This window comes from Bubalus bubalis, chromosome 17 (assembly GCF_019923935.1).
Source record: "Bubalus bubalis isolate 160015118507 breed Murrah chromosome 17, NDDB_SH_1, whole genome shotgun sequence".
Lineage (NCBI taxonomy): Eukaryota > Metazoa > Chordata > Mammalia > Artiodactyla > Bovidae > Bubalus > Bubalus bubalis.
The window spans coordinates 52,770,948-52,795,890 of NC_059173.1; the positions used below are offsets into that span (position 1 = coordinate 52,770,948).

Consider the following 24,943-nt stretch of genomic DNA (forward strand, 5'->3'; position numbering starts at 1 on the left):
CACGTGAACAGAGAACTAATATTGTCTTGGTGTGTACAACCTTCCACCTATTCAGCCTGAAAGAGAGCTGACCTGAAGGCTCATTGTCACATGCCTATCCCTGAAACAAGAATCCTGTGACAGATTGGCCAGGACTTTGACTTTCTCCAGCCACCCAGAGACAAAATCAAACACTCCCAAACCCTTGGACTGAGAGCTGGAGAAAGATGGCTTAAAAAAACAAAATAGGAGTGCTTTTATTTGCAAAGGAGGGGGACAGATAACCAACAGGCCAAAATAACAGATATTCAGGCACACAAATGGCCATGATATTCCAAATGTAAGAATGGAACATCTTCCCAAATTTGAACATAATGAACACTGTTCTGTATTACCATTTTCTATTTAAATAATGGAATCCACTATTCCATTTTACCATACAGACATGAAAATGCCAAATAAAAGCTGTATCTCCTTGGTAAATTAAAGTAGTAAAATAGTAAAGTCCAATATGCTTTATTTCACAATTTTCTTTTGTGGCCTAGTTCAGATCCATAGATTTCATTCAGAAGCCAGGGCAAATCATAAACTTTTATCAGGCATTGTGGGGCTTGAAAAATACATCATCCCCTGAAATGAATGTAACTCTTTAAATATTTCCAAAGTTCAACAAAACCATGCAAGTCTTTGATAGGTCAAGAGGCAAATAATAGTCCCTACTTGTTAATGATGTTTAGAAAACACAAATGGTTCCTAGATAGCCAGGCTCATTGCTACATTAAATAAACTTGGAATGTTGTTGCTAAGGAAAAAATAGGAGTGGCTATTTTGGGAAAGTCTCAGTCTCTGCCTACTCTCCTATAGGATCAGAAGGAGAAATGAAAAACATGCCCAAGGTCCAAGGTATCCTCTGACTAATAAGAAATTTTACACAGTTTTTATATTGGTATATTAAGTAAAGCAAGGCCATGAGGTCATAGCCTGTGGGTTAATTATCACAAGGTTAGTGAGAAAATTCAATTACCAATGACAAATATAGCCCATAAATGTAAGTGAACAAATACAATTTCCTCACATATATGTTTTATAAGCCTTGCTTACAACCATAGCTTGCAGTTCAAAAGGTTACATTTTAAGGGAAAGCAATAGAACCTTTGTAGTTAATGGCCGAATGTGAAAGGGGAGAGTTTCTACTCTTCTTGGTAAAAGATAGAAGAAGGCAAATCCATGATGATAAATTGCTGAATCCCCAAGGATGCAATCTGAATAAGGCCTTTGTGCTTCTTGGGCGATACTTTAACAAATTTGGAGTCAGTGGAGATTATTTACTAGCCCACTTTTATTCCCTCAAAGACTTTTTCATCAGCCATTATAACATATATTTTAATTTTAACATGAAAAGGATTAAAGTTTCTTTAAAGCTATGATTCTTAATTCTCATTAGCAGATAGTGGTGCTGCTAGTTGCTTTTCTATAAACCTTGAGGAAGCCCCAGATTGTCTTTATGCTGTTCCCCTTGATGTTTCCAAAACCCAAGCTATTAGAGGCCGAGAGTTGCAACTGTCTTGGTCAGATGTTCTGCCCTCATCTTTCCTTTCTTCAGCACTGAATTCCCAGATACTGAATAACCTTGACCACTTGAGTATCAGCATAAAATTTTCTTTCTATCTTTGATAGCACCGCTTCTAGCATGACCTGACTTCACCATTCCCCTGGCCAGGGTCAAGAAACAGGTTAAATGCAAAAAGTTAACAAGATTCTCAGTAAGATGAAGATGAGCAGATACATCAGCAACTAGTCTGATGCTGCCTAACAAGGATCAGAAATAATAATCCAAAACTCAACATCTTCCCATAAAAGAAATCTGTCAGCATTTATCCTGGCCCCCCTTGTGGTTGACAAAACTGCACATAGTCAAAGCTATGGTTTGTTTGTTTTTTTTTTTCCTCTCTTTTTGGCAGATAATTCTTTTTTTTTTATTTTATTTTATTTTTAAAACTTTACATAATTGTATTAGTTTTGCCAAATATCAAAATGAACCGCCACAAACACAAAGCTATGGTTTTTCCAGTAGTCATGTACACATGTGAGAGTTGGACCATAAAGAAGGTTGAGCACCGAAAAACTGATGGTTTCGAACTGTGGTGCTGGAGAAGACTCTCGAGAGTCTCTTCAACAGCAAGGAGATCAAACCAGTCCATCCTAGAGGAAATTAACCCTGAATATTCATTGGCAGGACTGATGCTGAAGTGGAAGCTCCAGTACTTTGACCACCTGATGCAAAGACCTGACTCATTAGGAAAGACTCTGATGCTGAGAAAGATTGAGAGGAGAAGAGAGTGACAGAGAATGAGATGGCTGGATGGCATCATCGATTCAATGGACATGAGTTTGAGCAAATTCTGGGAAGATAGTGAAGGACAGGAAAGCCTGGCGTGTTGCAGTCCATGGGGTCGCAAAGAGTCGGACACAACTGAGGGACTGAACAACGACAACCTTGCGGTCTGCAGTTATAGTTGAAGACAAACTTATTTTTGTGATGTATCTTTCCTGACTCTAGCTAGAGCTTTTCCATGTCCATATGGACCTCTAAGCGCTAGGAGATGGCTCTGTAGTCATGGTCTATTAAGAGTGCTGGCCCTGACCCTCAAAGTTGCTAAGTCACTTCAGTCGTGTCCGACTCTGTGCAACCCCATAGATGGCAGCCCACCAGGCTCCCCCATCCCTGGGATTCTCCAGGCAAAAACACTGGAGTGGGTTGCCATTTCCTTCTCCAATGCATGAAAGTGAAAAGTGAAAGTGAAGTCGCTCAGTTGGGTCTGACTCTTCGTGACCCCATGGTCTGCAGCCTACCAGGCTCCTCCGCCCATGGGATTTTCCAGGCAAGAGTACTGGAGTGGGGTGCCATTGCCTTCTCCGGACCCTCAAAGAGGGGATCTCAAAGCTTGGTGTCACTATTCTGCCACCATCAACCCCCAAACTATTCTCTCTAGCAACATCACAGCCATGCATGGTGAAAATCACACACTTTATCCAAGTCTGTTTAATTCATTAGTGCATCAACTGTCTCCATGCAGAAACACTGTCTCTCTTCTCAGACCCTCAGGACACCACATGGAATGTTAATATCAAAGAGATGATCTGCGTGCCTATGTATTAAAACAAACTATTGTCATGACCTAGTAGCACAGAACAAGGCAATAGAGGAGAGGAACATAGTCACATCTCTTCTGGCAGAATAATACAATTAAAATCACATTTATAACAATATACCTTTCTTTTAGAGTATTCATCGCTGTCATGTGCTTACATTTATATGTTTTATTGTTGACTATATGCCTGTCTGGAACTCTTGATCTGCCTCTTGAGAAGTTTGTATGCAGGTCAGGAAGCAACAGTTAGAACTGGACATGGAACAACCAACTGGTTCCAAATAGGAAAAGGAGTTCGTCAAGGCTATGTATTGTCACCCTGCTTATTTAACTTATATGCAGAGTACATCATGAGAAACGCTGGACTGGAAGAAACACAAACTGGAATCAAGATTGCCGGGAGACATATCAATAACCTCAGGTATGCAGATGACACCACCCTTATGGCAGAAAGTGAAGAGGAACTCAAAAGACTCTTGATGAAAGGGAAAGTGGAGAGTGAAAAGGTTGGCTTAAAGCTCAACATTCAGAAAACAAAGATCATGGCATCCGGTCCCATCACTTCATGGGAAATAGACAGGGAAACAGTGGAAACAGTGTCAGACTTTATTTTTCTGGGCTCCAAAATCACTGCAGATGGTGATTGCGGCCATGAAATTAAAAGACGCTTACTCCTTGGAAGGAAAGTTATGACCAACCTAGATAGCATATTCAAAAGCAGAGACATTACTTTGCCAACAAAGGCTCGTCTAGTCAAGGCTATGGTTTTTCCTGTGGTCATGTATGGACGTGAGAGTTGGACTGTGAAGAAGGCTGAGCACCGAAGAATTGATGCTTTTGAACTGTGGTGTTGGAGAAGACTCTTGAGAGTCCCTTGGACTGCGAGGAGATCCAATCAGTCCATTCTGAAGGAGATCAGCCCTGGGATTTCTTTGGAAGGAATGATGCTAAAGCTGAAACTCCAATACTTTGGCCACCTCATGCAAAGAGTTGACTCACTGGAAAAGACTCTGATGGTGGGAGGAATTGGGGGCAGGAGGAGAAGGGGACGACAGAGGATGAGATGGCTGGATGGCATCACTGACTCGATGGACTTGAGTCTGAGTGAACTCCGGGAGTTGGTGATGCACAGGGAGGCCTGGCGTGCTGCGATTCATGGGGTCGCAAAGGGTCGGACATGACTGAGCGACTGATCTGATCTGATATGCCTGTCTCCCCACTAAATCTTTACTCTTTGAGAGCAAAACAAAACAGCAACAAGAAAGTTCCGGTTTGTTCATCATTGAATTGTGTGTGGGGGGGCTCAGTCAAGTCCGACTCTTTGCAACCCTGCAGACTGTATATAGCCCATCAGGCTCCTCTGACAATGTAATTTTCCAGGCAAGAATACTGGAGTGGATTTCCATTTCCTTCTCCAAGGGATCTTCCTGACCTAGCATCTCCTGTGTCTCCTGCACTGGCAGGAGGACTCTGTACCACTAGCACCACGTGGGAACTCCAGCTTAATACCGCGCCAGGGCTTCCCAAGTAACACAGAATCCACCTGCCAATGCAGGAGACACAGGAGACACAGGTTCAATCCCTTGGTCATAAAGATCCCTTGGAGGAAGAAATCAACCCACTCTGGTATTCTTGCCTGGACAACTCCACAGACAGAGTAGTCTGGTGGGTTACAGTCCATGGGGTCACAAATAGTGAGACACAACTGAGCAACTGAGCACAATGTCATGCCCAGCATACAAGAGGCACTTGAACTTACCAGTAACATCTGAGCTTGTACTAGATTAACAATTCATTCTCATTTTTAGGTGAGGTATATTGGGTCTTGAAAACAAAAACAAAAAATAACCTTGCAAAGAGAGACTTCTCTATAAACATGAAATAAACTTGATTATTCACATGAATTTTCTGATGTGTGGTCCAACACTCAGTAATGTCTGATTCTTTTTGACCACATGGACAGTAGCTTGCCAGGCTCCTCTATCCATGGGATTCTTCAGGCAAGAATTCTGGAGTGGGGTGCCATTTCCTCCTCCACGGAATCTTCCCAATCCAGGGATTGATTCTGCATTGGCAGGCAGATTCTTTACCACTAGGGCCACTTCAGAAGTCCAAATTTTCTAATATCATATACTAAACAGAAAATGTTCCCCCAAATTCCTGAAGAGAATGTAATATTTGAGTTTAGTAATTTTTAATATCATCTCTAAATAAAAGCCAACAGCATGATTTATGCTTCCTTCAGTTAAATGATTCCACCAGAAGTCAAGGCACTGTGACTCACAAACTCAAGATATTCACTGCTTTGACTCAATTCAAGTTAAAAACAAATAAGCAAATATAACTTCAACCACAACCTGGAATATCTAAAGGAGATCTAGAGGATATAATAATTTCTTCCATATAGAGTTTTAGGAGGAGATGGATTTCAAAGTTATATTCTCTGCAAAGCACTGGATTATAAGCACCATGTTCTGTGGTATAAAAAACTACAGACTAGTGAAGGGCAGTGTTGACAATGATTTACAAATCCATAATGCCATCCTCAATAGATGAATATCTTACTTCTAGAAAGCAGGACTAAAAGTTTTCCTTTAGGGAGAAATGAATCTTTCCTGAATATATATTACAATTTGCTACAGTAAAAGACGGAGAAGGCAATGGCACCCCACTCCAGTACTCTTGCCTGGAAAATCCCATGAATGGAGGAGCCTGGTAGGCTGCAGTCCATGGGGTCGCTGAGGGTTGGACACGACTGAGTGACTTCACTTTCACTTTTCACTTTCATGCACTGGAGAAGGAAATGGCAACCCACTCCAGTGTTCTTGCCTGGAGAATCCCAGGGACGGGGGAGCCTGGTGTGCTGCCATCTATGGAGTCACACAGAGTCGGACACGACTGAAACAACTTAGCAGCATAGTAAAAGATCAACCTATTGATCAAACCCCCAAAAGTTCTACACCACAGGTAAGAGCCTCCATAAGTGCCATTCAAATGTGCCCCATGGACAGATGGTGGTCTGGATATTTCTACCAGTCCACAGTGATATGAATTCAGAAATTAGTAATGAACATGACAAGACATATAACAATTTGATATTGGCATGCCACCCAAGCACACAATCAGTGCATTATACAAACATATTAGAATGTGACTGCATGAAAATTAAATATAGAATAAGAACTACAACAACAAAATAGTTCTTTATCACAGATGGTTTAAGAAGCTTTGACCTAAATGGTTTCACTTGTAAAGTTTTCAAAAAAAGTTTTAACAGTTGCTTAAAATAACCAACAGAAAATTCTCATTAATGAAATTATATAAAACTTTGTTTGAATAGAGGCATCTGCTAGGATTAATTATTTGCACAATGTGTCTAAAAGTAACCCAAATGAAATGACTTATTTTAGTGAATGTTATCAAATAAAGTGATGTTAATGCCAGATTGATTCATTGTAAGGCATATATTCTGATAGTAGAATTGTCCATTCAAGCCAAATAAAACAATGCATTATCATAATATGATCAACAGAATTTACTTGCACTTGGAAAAAATAAAGTTTATTCTTTTTACTATGCAACTCTTCTTACACATAAACTGCCTTCAAAAAAGGATGAGGAATGTTTTGAGAGAGAGAGGTGAGTATTTGGGAAGAGATGTCTAAGCATGATTTTTTGGAATGAAATTTTAAAGCTGCATGATATCTTTAATTTTCATAAAATATATATCTTCCAGTAATGACTTACAGAGTAAGAGGGAAAAGGATAGTAGTATTTGGAAATACAAGACAGCGTTGAACTAGCTTCAATGTCGACAGACACCAAAACAAACAACTGAAAGCAGAAATTCTGAAAGTGGAGCCAGTTACATCAACTTTACATATAGGAGGATGTTTGTCAGTGTCTTCTCAAAAATACACAGAAATTTAACTCAGAAGTTCAATCAGCCTTAAATTACCATTTAACACGAGATGAAGTCAGGCAACTCAAAACCGTGATTTAATTTGTCCCTAGAGCATTTGTACCGACCTAATTCTCCCAGTGGTTCTGGCTTATGGCAGTATAAGCAACACTGAACAAAGGTTCATACTGAGTTCTTAGCTGATAACCCACAAAAAGTTCCCTTCCACACAGAGTCCAATTCTGAACTAAAGAAGAGTCACATTATGTATTATGTTCCTGTCATAAATTCTCCAGAGAGTGACAGAAGGAGGGTTAATATCCAAAGAAGTTCCTTGCTCTTCATGTGACAGTGTGATTAAAGATCCTCAGATTTGACACTGGTCAGAGGAAGCTCACAAAGTTTAGATGCAATGCTTGGACATTTTAATACAGGTAAGATACAGACGCATTTGTATAAACATGGGATAAACCATGCTGTTTCTCAGAGCAAAAGGGACTTATAAGAAGCTTAAATTACACTGTTCTTGGAATAATAGTTTTTAAAATCTCCAGGAAACAGATAACTGAAGATCTAAGTCCTTGAGTCATTTAAGTAATTACAGTGTTTGGGCAATTGTACTATACGAAGCAGTCGAAGTATTCCAACCAAAGATGGATAGAAGACAATTCTGACAATTTTCCTGCCATTATTGAGATGGCAAATTAACTATCAAGTTAAATGTAGTTCAACACTGGTTTGAAAGGACAAACCCAGTATCTCTACCTGAACTTACTATATTTGAAATATTGGAATATTGGAAGCTATATGCAAAAGGGTTAAATAGACTGAGATCTTGAGGAACCCTTTCCATGAGTCTGTCTCACTTGGCTCACTGATTTTCATTTTGCTGCTTCTTTCTCCCTTACATAGCACTTGTCAAACCAGGAACTTTAAGTCTAAAACCTACATTTTTCCAAACATGAAACAGACCAGATTTATTAATTCTCTGCTGATAAGAGAAGAGGAATCGTCACTTGCAAAACAGTGAAGACATTTTGAAGTATTCTTAAAAATAGAATAAAAGAGAATAAAAACTTTCCTTACTTTTTCTTACTCTTTTCAGAATTGTCATCTCACTAGTCAACATACGGATACACGTAGACACAAGAACACCTACAACCACATCAGATAAACCAAGATACTTTGTCTAAGGCTGAAAAAGCTAATGATGAATTCACTGTAAAGTAACCAGTAACACTGCCTTGGGGGTTAAAATATACATGAAGTTTTCCTAAATATAAAAGTGACTTGCTTTCCAAATTTGCCCCATAGGCTATCTACTCGAGTATTCTTGCCTGGAGATTTCCACGAACAGAGGAGCCTGGCGGGCTACAGTCTATGGGGTCGCAAAGAGTTGGACATGACTAAAACTTACACTTTGACTTTACTTTCTACACTTTGACTTGACTTCGCTTTCTACACTTGACTGAACTTTTCCATTTATTTCATTTAGTGAAGTAAAATTTTATATGTAAATATAATACAATGAGAAATACTTTTTCCATTAAAATGACTCAGCTCTTTGTCAAGAAATGTACCATCTTAAAAGTTTTCCCTAGAGCAGATTTTCTGCAGGTACCTACAAAAGTCTTGGAAGAAAAGCTTTGACCAACCTAGACAGCACATTAAAAAGCAGAGACATTACTTTGCCAACAAAGGTCCATCTAGTCAAAGCTATGGTTTTTCCAGTAGTCATGGATGTGAGAGTTGGACTATAAAGAAAGCTGAGTGCCAAAGAATTGATGCTTTGAACTGTGGTGTTGGAGAAGAGTCCCTTGAACTTCAAGGAAATCAAACCAGTCCATCCTAAAGATCAGTCCTGAATATTCACTGGAAGGGCTGATGCTGAAGCTCCAATACTTTGGCCACCTGATGCAAAGAGCTGACTCATTTGAAAAGACCTTGGTGCTGGGAAAGATTGAAGGTAGGAGAAGGGGACGACAGAGGATGAGATGGTTGGATGTCATCACCGACTCAATGGACATGAGTTTGAGTGAACTCCGGGAGTTGGTGATGGACATGGAAGCCTGGCATGCTGCAGTCCATGGGGTCAAAAAGAGTCAGACACAACTGAGTGACTGAACTGAACTGAACAAAAGTCTTCACAAATAATCATTTCTGGTATATACTAACATATAATGTAAGGGCTTCCCAGGTGGCCTAGTTATAAAGAATCTGCCTGGACATGCAGGAGACACAAGAGACATGATTTTAATCCCTGGGTCAGGAAGATCCCCTGGAAAAGGAAATGGCAACCCAGTCCTATAATCCTGCCTGGAAAATCCCACGGACAGAGAAGTCTGGTGGGCTACAGTCCATAGGGTCACAAAGAGCTGGACGCGACTGAGTACACACACAGAATGTAATATAATACCATAACATATACTAATGTATATTATATATGGTATATACTCAAGTCAAAGAGTTATTACAATTTAATTCAAAATCTGAGCAGGCATCTTCTGCTTTGGTGGAAGTGTCAGATGCACAAGATAAATCATATAGAAAAGTAAAGGCAGGTAGAAGGCAACTTTGAGCAGGTAATATGGGTCAAAGGAGCTTCCCTGGTGGCTCAGATGGTAAAAAATCCACCTGAAATGCTGAGACCTAGGTTCCATCCCTGGGTTGGGAAGATTCCCTGGAGGAGGACATGGCAACCTACTCCAGTATTCTTGCCTGGAACTCCCTATGAACAGAGGAGCCTGGCGGAGAGTCAGACATGACTGACCACATATAGCACATATGGGTCAGAGAGTTTAATAGCTTTATCTCTGCCTCCCCAGTACCAATTCCTCCTTTACAGTTGGCGAGTATAAGGGCTTAAAACATGGCACCTGAGGAAAGTTATTTTATAAAATTGCAAGTTGCCTCTAAACCTATAGTATTAATATCCAACAGAAAACCTCAAAAAACCTACACCTGAAGATTATGCATTAGTTTTCCTGCCAAGCCACAGTTCTGGAAACAAACCATGGAATTTGGAAGGCAATCTTCATAGAATCTGCCAAACATGAAAAAACACATAAATCTGTTGGCACCAACTGGAAAGATGGAGCTCACTTAAACCAAGGACTTAAGGAATGTATGTGGGTTTCTGATGAGAGAGAGAAAGAACTGTCTGTCTGGAATAGGTCACGTGCCCAGGTCCCGTGCCAGCTGGAAAAGAAGCCCAACAAGTACTACTTCAAAATATTTCTGAGAAGAATGGGACGAAATGCTGATAAGGGAAAGCCTGAGGGTTCAATTACCCACCACTTTATATCATTCTATTAAGTGGTGGTGATCAGTTTGGCTTTCAAAAGAGAAACACTGTCAACGTCTAGAGAAAGTGAAGTCAAAGTTTAAGTCACTTAGTCATGTCCAACTCTTTGCGACCCCATGGACTGTAGCCCACCAGGCTCCATTGTCCATGGAATTCTCCAGGCAAGAACACTGGAGTGGGTAGCCATTCCCTTCTCTAGGGAATCTCCCCAATCCACAGATCCAACCCGGGTCTCCTGCATTGGCAGCCACATTCTTTACCATCTCAGCTACCTGGGAAGCTTGTGAGTTTTAATTTATGCTCTTTTTATTTTTTCTAAACCTAATACTCTGCTTTACATTGTGCTGTTTCTAGAGCATGCCCTGTTGAACTGTGGTTAAACTGAACTGAACACATGCTAATCTCTGAGAAAAAGATGAGGTTTTTGTCATTCTAAACATCCATCATGCTGAAGACTCTTAAATCTAGTAGATCACTTTACATAATGGGAGTTTTAAATCAAAATTCTATTTTGGGGACTGTCATTAATATTTTCTACAGGCCCACTTCTACAAAGACATTTTTTAGTTTATACTGGAGTGGAGTCAGTTTATGAAGCTTATGTTGGAGTGGAGTCAAATTCTCCCACACTCTTCCTGCATTTCTTTGTATAATGACCCCCATTCCCCAAAGTCAATCTCTGTTGTTAATTTCCTGAGGATTGTATAGAATGCCGCCTAAATGAGAAACATCAGTTTTAAGGATGTAGGCAATGCCTTAATTGATCAGATAAACATGGTCCATTTAGTTTTGCTTTAACTCAGACTTCAAAGTACCAAGCTGTATGTTTGCTCCATTTTGGCAGAAGCAAAAAGCCTGAAACTCTTCAGGAGGTAAGGAAGCAGTGGAAATTAGGCATCTGCCCAACATCTAGGATGAAGAATAAACACTTAGAATCCCTTTTAATTTCTCCTTTGAACTGAAGAGAGAAGGACTCATGAGAACATTTGAAGACAGGAAAAGTACAGTTTTCAAGACCATGAACTTGAACCCATTTGACAGCAGACGATGTGCTCTCGGGGCCACGGAATACTGGTCTTTCTTCACTGAAGTCCCATCATCCCAATCAAGATATAACATAGGCTCTAAAATCTGCACTCTTCCACCTGTGTGCATTTGCCTGTTGTTGTTTAGTCACTCCTAGGCAAGAATTCAGGCCTAGGCTTGGAGAATTCAGTCCATGGAGTTGCAAAGAGTCGGACACGACTGAGTGACTTTCACTTTCACTTTATCAGGCAAGAATACTGGAGTGGGTTACCCTTTCCTTCCCAGGGGATCTTACTGACCCAGGGATTGAACCTGAGTCTCCTGCACTGCAGGCAGATTCTTTACCACTCAGTCACCAGGGAAGCCTGGACTTGCCTGGGGAGAATTTACATATGCCTTTTTGAACTTCTAATAGAGTCTCTCTTTTGAGTAACCATTTAAAAGAAGATTAAATTTAATTAGGCTGTATCTTTTTCCTGTGACATGCTGCCTTCAAAGCCCACTTTATTACATCGGTCTACCCCAGCAGAGTACTAATGCTGGCTGACACAGGGCACCTTCAAGATGCAGGAGGAAGGACAGAGATATTTGCACACTCACTTTATCCTCTGGAAGTATATTGGAAAGGGCTGACATGCGACACCTATGCCAGTCCAGTGACATGCCTGAGTAATTATTGCTCAGGGACCAATTGACAGGCTGAAGGAGTCACCTGACACCCCCACCGCCGACCTCAGCCACCTGCCCTAGGTAGGAGCTCAGAGCCACCTTGGGTTCTATCATCCATTTACAGCCTATCTATTTCTTTTCAAACACTCTATCATTCTCTGAATTTATTAATAACAACTGCACCTCAATAGTAGTTGGTACGAACTCACTTAAGGAGAAGCATCTGTTTTATCCTGAAACCTAGGCATGATCTAATTTATGAACTTTTCAGTCTCATTCACTCTTGAGACAGTGCTCACACATTTACTGTGAATAGTATTCATTCAAACAAAAGCAGTGTCGATGGCTTTAAAGGGATTCATGGGAAGCAAGTAACTCATCTGCTACTCAATAATTAGCAAACCACTTGGAAATCATTCCATGTAAGATTCAGAATTTTAATTTTTAATAGGGTAAACTATTGAGAAAAGAGAAAGAAATATGATAAAAAGAACTAAGCATGAAAAAAGATGAAAGTCAGTATCTTCAAGCTGGTATTAAGGATCCATTCCTCTTAAAGGGGAAAAGCAGTGCAGCTGCTTTAGAAGCCTTCGATTCTATCAACATTGTTGAGGAGCATAGACGAATACGGTTTTCTTGCTTCATAATCATGTTTTGCTTTAACCAGGATGCTACAGCATTTTACCAACCTTTCCCTACCCAGCCATATCTTTTACAAAGATGAAGAAGAAAACCAACAATTTTTAAAGCAATTCCTTCTTCATTTTGGTGTGTTTTTCAGCCATGCTGGAGCATCTCTGTGGCCTTGGCTGTGGGCTTGCTGTTCAGTTCTCTGGCCTCTAAGGCTCCCCCACTGCTTGGACAGGGGGAGGCAGAAGGTTTGTTTGTGATTTCTCAGTTTTTGCTTTTTCACAGGCATGACAGTGCACAGCAGTCTAGCCTATCCTTTCATTTTTCACTGGTGTGGAGGTACATAGTCACTTAGCAAAAGAAACCACTGTCGGCTAAAGGCAGCAAAGAGGGGAAAAAAAGGAGTTGGCCAGCCTGGCCTTTCTCTGGGGCCTGAAACTGCCTGAAGTTAATTGCTTGCATAAGAAGAAGAACTGGTGGTGCTGTAATTGAATTTTTATGGAAATAAACAGGTGGCAGATTTACTATAGCTGTGGGGATAGTAGGGGGTGAAATGCTGTAGCCACATTAACCTGTTTAATTTAATAGCTTCAGTACTCATAGGAAAAAGAAAAAAAAAGGCAATGTTGCTTCTGGTGTCAGTTGGATGCCAAATGTAAATAACTACAATTACCCTAGCAAGCCCATGTGGTTGAGCCAGAAAAGGGCACTGTGCCAGCTTCCACTTGGTTTGCATGTTTATTAATTAAGCTCCTGGAAGTTTCAAAGTAAGAGTTTTAACTCACCAAGAACCCTGGAAAAAGAGGGAAAGGAAAGAATTTGACAAAGAAAAAACATACTGACCGGCAGGTGGACAGACAGACAAAAGTGGTGCTTCCATTAAAGGCACAACAGTCTTTGATCAGGAGGTTTTACCAAGAGTCTCCACTACCTGGTACATGAAGGATAAGCTAAAGGCTAACTTTGCACTATGCTTCCCCCCAGTGGTCAAGTTTTGGAAATGCATTTTTCTAGTCAGGAAAGAAAAGCTGGGGACCATCTGGGCGAAATACACAAAGAATACCATTAGCTTCTTAATGTATGGAACCCGATGCTCACTTTTAAGAGGAATAATAAAAAGGGAGGTTTGCATTTAAATTGTTGCCAATTTGCAAATATAAAATGTATATATGTGAAACACATTCTAAAGAAAACATATTAAGGGTTATAAGAGACAGACCATATACTATCTAGGAGGCACACCGTAGCATTGTGAACAGAAAGGTAAAAAAACAGGGGCTTTCTCTGCCAGATTTCTCAAGCTTGGGAAATGTCCTAGATCAGCAGTTTAAATATAAAGCAGGGCTTTCTAAGTACTGTAAGAGACACACAAGAAATGGGGATAAGAGTAAAAGAGAGTAGCAGAAAGTCACTAGATAAATGAGAAATGCTTTATACTTTATTTGAATCAATAAATCAAATACTTAGTCACCAACATTATGAGAACCAGAGGATCTGAGGGTGAAATTTTACAGTTATTTTTACTATTTTAGGGTAAGCTTGCAGAAATGACAGGGCCTCTTTAGGTGCTCTCCTTTTCCATCAGTTTTATTTCTTAAGCCCATAAACCTTTAATGAATCATTGCTAGGTGCAATGACTGTACTCTCCGCATTCCAGGCGGGACCAGCACCTTATCTTCTGAAGTCCTTCAGGGCACATGCTTGGGCTTTTCTCTTATTATTCTGCATTTCTCCACATCTCTGGCCTCACTCCCCATCTACGGACCAATGACCCCCATATTTATGATTTATTTCAACACCAAACTTGTTTTCCTTCAACCTTGTGTCTAATTTTTCACTCAACATCTTTACATAAATCTGTCACACCCTTCAATCTCTACAGGTCCAAGAATAAACCTATCATCACCCCCATTTTATTATCATTCAGTGACATATGGATAGACATATTTTCCAGTGAGTCCAGATTATAGTGAAACAAATGAGCCAAAAAGGAGACCCACTCCAGTCAGCTCAGATTAGACAGATAGATAGATACGGGCTTCCCTGGTGGCTCAGTGGTAAAGAATCCACCTGCAACGCAGGAGACTCGGGTTCGATCTGTGGGTCAGGAAGACCCCCTGGTGGAGGGCATGGCAACCCACTCCAGGATTCTAGCCTGGAAAATCCCATGGAAAGGGAAGCCTGGGAGGCTACAGTCCATGGGGTTGCAAAGAGTTGGACATGACTGAAGCAACTGAGCATGTAGAGATACAGAGAGAAATATTTTCTGCTATACCAGCTAGAAATATGAAAGTATTGTTTTATGTTTCCTACTGCTGGGTGCCCAATATTCAATCCATCATCAACAGCCCATCACCAATCCTCTTAATAGCACTTCCTAGAATACCTCATAAATTCACCACTCGATTTCTACATCCATACCACAAACACTCACTTGAATTGCTGCAACAGCTCAGTGATATCCTACCACTCTCTGTTCAGACCCCTACTGCAGTCAATGAAGTCTTTTAAATATCTGATCATGACATTGTACCTACTTATAACCATGCACTTGACTTCATGGATGGTCAAGTAAGAGCAAATCCGGCAAGTTTCATCCCCTGTCAACTACTTCAGCATCCTCTCTCTTGTCACTTTGCCCTTCACACTCATCGCTCCAGCCACACTATCCTTTATCAGTTCCCCAAGCACACACTTCTCTCCTGCTGTCCGTGGTGTCAGCTCCCCCTGCCCCGATTTTGCAAAGCTATTAACAACACCTGCCTCTGCTCCCGAGGACATTTAAGTGTAACTTACTAAAGAAGGACTTCCCTCACCTTTGCTGCTCCCTCCTCCAAAGTCTGTCTGAACACACATACACACAAATGCTAGGGCTCCCTTATAAAACAAGCACTTAGAATTATCTTGAGCAAAAACTGCTCAATTATCTTGAGCCCCAAAATACCCGTGCCACAAAAGAAAGACTCGTGAGGATTTGCTCATCAATGTACCCCTGACATCTGGCACAGAGCATGAGTCTTGGTTGGTACTGAAAAAATGTGTGTTAAATGGACAATTGGGTATAATTTATAATCCCTCAATGTATCTCCACATCTTCTAAGCCCATACTTCTTCCAGACAGACCTAAATAGAGACATGTAAAAAATCATCGACTCTCCATCTTTCATGATGATGTCTTTCATTTTCATGATTCAACTTTGGATGCAATATCACTTTGGATTTTAGTTCTCTAGTAGCTAGGAGCAACTCCAGAAGAGTGGCATTTCCAATTGCAATAGCCCTAGACATGGTACAGGCACCCAGCGGAGGTTCCCACCAGAGACCTATTCCAGTCAGGTAGTCAGAAAAATAACCAGAAGACCAGACCACCTAGAGTCACGCTCCAATCAAAACTCAATTCATAATCTGAAGTGCAATTTGCTGTTCTCATCAGTAGATCACAGCGGTTTTCTCAGTCTCCAGGAATTAGGTAACTCAGCATCAGTGTTTAACAATATCCCAAAGCCATTTTTTCCCCTTTCCCAGGGCATGCTTGGGATATAGATGTTCACTGTATGGAATTTTACAGCTCCTTTCTATTCTATTCACATGTGGATAATACCTAGCATGAAATGCCTGTGTAGCCAGTTTCTAGAAAGTGTTTGTATCCGCATGACCTGAAATGTAAGCAGTCTATTTTTGTCACAAAGTTGAAATAATAACATTTGGTACCTGAAAATGTTTATGTGAATGCTGACCCCTGAAAGCACATTACCCTCAGAATGTAATACCGCTATTCTTAATATTTGCTAGATCACTGGTATAAAAGAGCCATAGTTCTTTGGAATTCATTTTCCAAAATGACAGCATCTCCCAGCCATTCTGAATAAATCCACAACAAAGAAGAGGTAACCAAATTAAGGGATCTATAGGAAATAGCCACAGACCCTTTGGTGAAGGTGAGGAAGGCCAGGAGTGATATTATTGCAGTCTATCATCAAAGAATTTTGATTATGGAGACAAATCTAAGAATTGGGTGAAAATGGGAAACTCCCTGTAATGATAATCCATGTCAGACCTGTACTTCTCAGCTGTAGGATGTTTTCCATAATGCAAATCAAGAAGGACTAAGGTATTATCTCCTATTTCAATCCATGGACCCAATGGTCCACCAACCATGACCAAAAATTCCTGTAATTCACAACATTCTGACCCTGCTGCCCATTATAGTAAGCCAAAACAATTTCACCTTTGAATGCTGTCATGTGACCTCAGATGCCCTACAAGAGTCTCCTCCTCATCTCTATCAAGGAAACAATTTCAACTGAAGTATCAGCCACCAGTATCCTCTGCCTAGAAAGAGCCACAGCACAAACTCTTTGCAAAACTCCCCTCACCAACATATTTCTTAAGACCTTTTTCAGAACCTCTTGGGGTTCAAATTAGAGTGAATGTAATTTGTATATGATTATTTTACCCCAGAGTCACTTGCCACCCTTCTCTGTGTTATTCAAGGGATTTTCAGAATCGCAGCTTCACCAACCTAGCCCTCCCCTGAATTCAGATTATAGTCAAGCAAATGCTCCAAAGATCAAACACACGCCTGCCAGCACAGACTGACACAATCATTTCTTTGAAAAACTATGGTTTACCTGTTCAATGTTAATCATTCATATTAGTCACCATTTTTCTTACATATAGCCCCAAGTTTGGTCAAAAACTTTGTCAAAAAAACATAAAAGGATAAAACGTCTTCAGTCAGGTTTTACAATGCAACCAACTCCCCTGGGACATGTTGATTTGAAATTTGGGAATGACAGTAGGTCTGTAAATTGGAACTCCCTTGCAAAGTCAGCCCCAGAGAAAAACCAATAGCAAGAAGAGACGGCCCTATCAAACAAGCCGGAAGTACTTCTGAAGTCTCAAGAACAGTGATGTGCTGGTAAATGTTGAACAACCCACTCCAGCAAGAGGGGGAGAGGTGCTCCCAAACTGTAGCACCACGAGGTTGCATCAAGTTGTCCATGTGGCCACAGAGAACAGAGCTGGGAAAAAGTAAATGCAACTGTCCCACATAATCCCATGGACAGAGGAGCCTGACAGGCTACAGTCTGTGGGGTTACAAGAGTCAGACACGACTGAGCAGGTAAACCACCAGCAGCAGCCATAAAGAGCTGGCTCCAAGAGACCACTGAAGCACAGGGAAAAGGCTAGGGGTCCAGGGCGTTGTGTGTCTTTAGAATCAGACCAAATGGTCCCATTCCGACCAGTGCTTTCACTCCCACATAAAAAGACCAGCAGGATATTAAGGTAATTGGTATTATGATTCAGCAACCATATCAAACCTGAGTTTCATTTTCAAGTGCATGCAAGTTGAAAGAAGCTGAGAGAATGGAGAGATTCTTTGAGCATTGTTAGAACTCCTGAGATCCAGCCTTTGCCCCAATCAAGAACTTAAGAGGAGCAATTTATCATTTACCTTTTCCAGCTAGTTAGTGTTCTCAAAACATTCCTGGTATCCCTATAATCTTTTATTTTAGCTAGTTAGTGACAGCAGCAATATGGTTTCCCCAAAGCCTTTCCTTGAACAGACATTTCATTCCAAGGGAGTCTTTCATTCCAGAGGACAGAGGCTGTGTTTAATTAGCTCTTCACCACTGCATGCGATGAGCTGCCAGGGTTCTGTCCCCAAAGACAAATGGGATTCATCATTTTCAGCCCCGTTTGCTAATAAGTCCCACACCCTCACTCTTCACTCCACTCCCCCAAAGGCTCCATTCCATTAAACCCATTCCTAAGTACCATTATCTGTATCCGTGAGGTCTTTTAAGTCAAAGGGACATAAACCAAATATGTTTCAGTGAAGGAACAAAAGACATTTACAGAAAAGATATTAGTTAGCTCAAAGAATGATGTGAAACTTGAAAAACCAGGCTCAGAAAGTAGAAAGGACCCAAAAGAGATGAGTCAACCAGAAAACACTGCAGAGAAAAAGCCGAGTTTGGGATACAACAGACTTGATGGCCAACCATCACCTCTGTCCCAGGCTCTGTGGCTGCTGCTGCTGCTTCTGTTTATAATTTCTCCTCCATCTCCAGGCAGAACCATCCAACTCCCAAGCCAAGACTGCATGCCTGTCTCTAGCTGTATCTCTTCAACCTTAAACATGAACCCTGCCTTTTACCAAAATGTGGAAATTCGAGAATCCGCCTCTGAGAGAGAGAGTGCTCAGATGCTGAATGGTCCAAAACCATGACAACTGTATTCAATACACAGAAATTGTGCACTTTCATAGAATAGTTTCAAAGAACGGAGAGCAGAAAATGAGATTACAATACAGAGCAGTAAATGAAGAGGAAAGACGACAGAAGCTGAGGCTACTCTTACAAGAAACTCTGTAAGAATAAAAGCAACAATAGCTCGAAAGGCAATGTAGTTTTGGAAGAAATGTTTTCTTTTCCTTTATAAAGGCTAAATACAAGTCAATCCAAGGGATGTCTTTAAGAGGAAAAGGCTGAACATTTTAGTAATTAAGGGAATAAGAATGAGTAAAATTGGGCAAAATTAATAACACATGTGTTTGGATTAACTTCCTAAAGGATGAGGATAATTCTTTCACTAAAACTGGGGGACATAAAAAAATAAATTCAGGGACACTGTCAGTCAGAGGAGCAAGTTGCAGTTGCTTACTAAATGATTTCTCTCAGCCAGCCCTGACCTGTTTACTTAAACAGGAGGTATGAGCAGTGATCAGGGCTGAAGGGATGAGGCAGCATTAGAAGTGGGGAGGGGGTCACTGGAAACCATTTAGAAAAGCTACTATGAAAAGGAATCATAAACTAGGCTTGAATAAATTACCTACTCATGGACTTGAGGACCACTTCCCATCTGACCGGCTACAAAGCTGTTACCAAACAGTCACTGAAATTGGGCTGACAGAATTTTCCATTAGGGGAAAAATGTATATACTAAATCCAGCTTCCCCAGCCATGGTAACAGCCTTCAGCATGATTATACAAACAACAGACGCAGGAGAAGATGTTAGCCGCACACCCACACACATAAAAGGCACAAATACCTTCCTGCAGTCATGTTAAGTTGAAATAAAATATTGCAGAGGATGAAATGATTGTGACAGATGGCAAATAAGCACCAAATTTCAGTGTTTGGGGCAGCTTTCTCTTTGGTTTTGCGGTCTCTTTGATGGCTACTTAAAGGAACTAGAATTTAACCACCCATTGAGAGCACATAAGAGCACAGATCAGACCTTAGATTCACCTTGGTCTTCTGAGGTTTGTCCCTGTTTCACAGTCTTCCAGATGCATTCTGTAATGACACTCTATCAAGCCACGGAGATGGACTGCCAAAGCCCAATCTGCTACAGGAATCTTCCTAGAAGAAAAGGATGTTTCATCAGAGGCAGTCATTCATCCTAGCCCACACCTCGCCTGCTTCTGATCTTCCACTGTTAAAAACATAACACACTGGAGGAAGATTCTGCTATATTTCATGAGTGCTCCGTGCTGCCACCGAGGGACAGTTCCATCTGTTATTTGCTCTCAGCATTGCTTACTGATAAAACAGGAAGGACAGCTTGCTGATGGGCTCTTTGAAGCAAATGGCTCCTCTCTTTCCTGCAATTAATGTTTATCAATTATTTCTACAGTAGACAGTATGTATGGTACCATGATTTCAAAATTAGTTTCAATAAATTAAGGGCCTGCATTGATTACAAGTGGAGCTCAGTCACAACACACCTCATGGAGCTTAGTGTTGAGCGCTACCTGCAGGAAATCAAACAATCATCAATGCTGTTTATTATCATCCCCTCCCAAGATCTTAAGATTGGATGTACACTTGTTGAAATTTCATTTCAGGCACAGTATACCAGAGGGTCTTAGTTTACAGAAAACAGGGTTCTCAGTTCAGTTCAGTTCAGTTCAGTCACTCAGTCGTGTCCGACTCTTTGCGACCCCATGAATTGCAGCACGCCAGGCCTCCCTGTCCATCACCAACTCCCAGAGTTCACTCAAACTCATGTCCATCGAGTCAGTGATGCCATCCAGTCATCTCATCCTCTGTTGTCTCCTTCTCTTCCTGCCCCCAATCCCTCCCAGCATCAGAGTCTTTTCCAATCAGTCAACTCTTCGCATCAGGTGGCCAAAGTATTGGAGTTTCAGCTTTAGCATCAGTCCTTCCAAAGAAATCCCAGGGCTGATCTCCTTCAGAATGGACTGGTTGGATCTCCTTACAGTCCAAGGGACTCTCAAGAGTCTTCTCCAACACCACAGTTCAAAAGCATCAATTCTTCGGCGCTCAGCTTTCTTCACAGTCCAACTCTCACATCCATACATGACCACAGGAAAAACCATAGCCTTGACTAGGTTCTAGGGCACCTCAAAATTTAAGAGACTATTTTAGTAAGTAGCCCTTTGGTGGCAGCAAAGGGAAATGGTTCATGAGAACAAAGCACAAATATAACTAAAGTGATTTATTTCTCCCCCAAATTACTCTGCCTTTCCAATCATATAGCATTCCTGTGGTAGAGAAATGAATATATATGTTCTGGCCTCTGCACTATGTTAAAAGAGATTTCCACAGACCTAGAATATGAATCACTTTTTCTAAACTGGAAAACATTCTTTCACCTCAACTTGTCATGCGTCCTTTATTTCTTTGGCTTAACACTTGGGAAAAAATTTGTCTAGGTTTTCCTTCTAAACTAAATATTTTCTCATGTTCTATAATGATCCATCTTCTAAGAAATAGTGACTATAAAACTGATATGAGGCTTGTCACTTTTACAGTTTTAGACTAGGAAATTTAACTTTCCAAGCAACACCTATTAGTTCAAAACCCAAAAAAGAAAATAAAATGAAATCACGATTTCTAAAGACTCCAGGTTAGAGACAGAAGCCTTTGAACAACGCAAGAGTCATTAAAAGACTCTGAAAAGCCCAGGGAGGCAACCATCTCTTCATCCTCGTGGGAGATCAGATGAGAAATAGAACCCCTGCAAGGAAGGAGGATCAATGGAGACAGGAACACCAAGACTGCCGGCTACACAGAATAATGCAGCATACCACCCGAAAGCGCTCCTCCTCAGTACATGTTAATAATAGAAAATGGGAAGAAAGAATTACTGGCACACGAAGAAGGAAAAAGAGGTCTGAGGCACTCCCCGCCATTCACAGGATGCATGTAGGAGAAACAACATTAAAAAATGCAGGCCAGTGCTTCTTCACTCTCTGTGACCATTTCATCTTGGTTCATAGCAGCTCGCAGAAGACACGATCTGTGTCGGGTGTGCCCATGGAACTATGAGAGTAAATTTAAAAGCATGGCAGAGATTTGAAACCTAAAGCCTACTCCTGAAAACACAACTGATTGAATTATTAACTTTAGTGGAATTTGAATTACAGCATTCTTTGTCAACTCCATCATTTACTGGGAAAGAAAATAAAGCCCCTTTGAGATGGGGCCACATACATTCATAAAGATCAGAAAGAATAAAATGTCCACTGTGTTTTATTTTTGTCATTAAATCTGTTACCTGCATTGTTTTCTAACTTTCCAAGTACCCTGCCATTCTTAGTAGATTGAAGCAGTATTCAAAACAGCACCAGTAGCAGATACAAACTACTCTGTATAAAACATATAGAAAAGATCCAACTGTATAGCACAGGAAAGTATATTCACTATCCTGTAATATAAAATAGATAATAAGAACCTTCTGTACAGCACAAAACTATTCAATATTCCATATTATCCTATATGGAATAACAAAAACAAAAAAACAGAGTGGATATATGTATATGTATAACTGATTCACTTTGCTGTAAACCTAAAACTAACAACATTGTAAATCATCTGTATTACAATAAAAACAAATAAAAACAAAAAATCCTGTAATAAGCCATAGAGGAAAAGAACACACACACACATATATATATACATGCTGCTGCTGCTGCTAAGTAGCTCCAGTCGTGTCCGACTCCATACGACCCCATAGACGGCAGCCCACCAGGCTCCTCCGTCCCTGGGATTCTCCAGGCAAGAACACTGGAGTGGGTTGCCATTTCCTTCTCCAACGCATGATGCGTGCTAAGTTGCCTCAGTCGTGTGCGATTCTGTGCGACCCCATGGACAGAAGCCCACCAGGCTCCTCTATTCACAGGATTCTCCAGGCAAGAATACTGGAGTGGGCTGCCATTTCCTGCTCCATAAACATATATAAATACACACACAACTGATTCACTTTGCTGTACAACAGAAAGCAATACAACACTGTAAATCAACTATATTCCAGTTAAAAAGAAAACAGCACTGATGAAATGAAGAAGTGATCAGAAAACACAGTTACAAAAAGACCAATTAGAACAATTATTTTTTAAACATCTCATGATGGGATTAAAAGAAATAGTTACCAGCAAGGTAATTGTATTGTTTAAAAGAGCAGGAACATCACTGGCCTTTGTGTGATGGTTAAGAGCAATTAAATGATTTTCCTATCGAATCTAGTTATCTCCTTAGAGGAAAATTTAGATAATCCAGGAGCTTCTGGAATGACTACACATTTGACAAACCTCTCTGGTAAGTTTATACTCCCCAAGACATCAGGGAGATAGAAACATTCACAGAGGTTAGAGAAATGAATAGATTCAAGTATTCTATTTTTTTTTTTAAATAAAAAAGGGAATAGCATGCATTGAACCCAGAGAATAGCCTACCATGTAAAAAATTTCAGCAAAAAATGGTTACTCTGTTTTCCATAATTATAAAGAACACACAATTAAAAAAAAAAAAAAGGATGTAATATGAGAGACTGGAGTTGAATTTATGGCAACATACATAGAACCAGAAAGATATCAACCTTCTTTTGAGTTTTAGAAACACATGCGTGAAATACTGTAGCACCATCCTTATTATACAGAGAAGGCAATGGCACCCCACTCCAGTACTCTTGCCTGGAAAATCCCATGGACGGAGGAGCCTGGAAGGCTGCAGTCCATGGGGTCACAGGGAGTCGGACACGACTGAGAGACTTCACTTTCACTTTTCACTTTCATGCATTGGAGAAGGAAATGGCAACCCACTCCAGTGTTCTTGCCTGGAGAATCCCAGGGATGGGGGAGTCTGGTGGGCTGCCGTCTATGGGGTTGCACAGAGTCTGACACAACTGAAGCGACTTAGCAGCAGTAGCAATCCTTATTATAGACGTACTCGTGATGATCAGCCCTAATATTATTCCCTCTGATACAGTTTAGAAAACAAGTTTCTGCAATTAGCAAATGGACTGAATCATAAGCAACTGTCTTTTGTTCCTGAATTGGCTGCTTTGATTACTCATAGATTCAACTAGTCAATATTAGGGGAAAAAATGCTCGTTTTTTCTTTGAAAGAAATTAAGTGCCTATTTTTTGAGGACTTACTTTTTGTGTTATTTTTCAATGAAAGCTGACTGATGTTTAAGGGTGGCTACCTAGATAAGATATTAAAAAGCAGAGACATTACTTTGCCAACAAAGGTCCATCTAGTCAGGGCTATGGTTTTTCCAGTGGTCATGTATGGATGTGAGAGTTGGACTGTGAAGAAAGCTGAGCGCCGAAGAATTGATGCTTTTGAACTGTGGTGTTGGAGAAGACTCTTGAGAGTCCCCTGGACTGCAAGGAGATCCAACCAGTCCATTCTAAAGGCGATCAGTCCTGGGTGTTCATTGGAAGGACTGATGCTAAAGCTGAAACTCCAGTACTTTGGCCACCTCATGGGAAGAGTTGACTGATTGGAAAAGACTCTGATGCTGGGAGGGATTGGGGGCAGGAGGAGAAGGGGACGACAGAGGATGAGATGGCTGGATGGCATCACTGACTCGATGGACGTGAGTCTGAGTGAACTCTGGGAGTTGGTGATGGACAGGGAGGCCTGGCATGCTGCGGTTCATGAGGTTGCAAAGAGTCGGACACGACTGAGTGACTGAACTGATCTGAACTGAGGACAACATGATCACTGACTACTAGTAACAGGTGGTTTTCTTTTGGCACAGAACTTAAAAGTTTTTAATTATTGTTTTGAAATTTTCAGTTGCCTAATGAACACAGGGAAAATGGGCAGCACAGGGCTAGTATTCTGGAAAGAGACTAGGAGTTCTTAAACAAAACAACACGATAGGCGACTACGGGGAGACAGCATTATTTAACTGTTAAAACTGCCTATCATTCAAATGAAGGTTTTTATTCAAAGTAACCTCCACTAGAAGCTACTATTTCAGTGATAACTTTGTTCTAAGTATTTTGAAAATGTCAG

General features: G+C 40.8%; 1 long non-coding RNA gene across 2 annotated transcripts in view; it reads right to left on the reverse strand.

The window, feature by feature from the left end:
* The window catches only part of LOC123329979, a 251,054-nt gene that overhangs the window by 195,019 nt on the left and 31,092 nt on the right, over positions 1-24,943 (reverse strand). For both annotated transcript variants that reach the window (XR_006545630.1, XR_006545631.2), the window contains exon 2: positions 19,908-20,032. This is a non-coding gene — a long non-coding RNA (uncharacterized LOC123329979). The remainder of the gene's footprint in view (positions 1-19,907; positions 20,033-24,943) is intronic.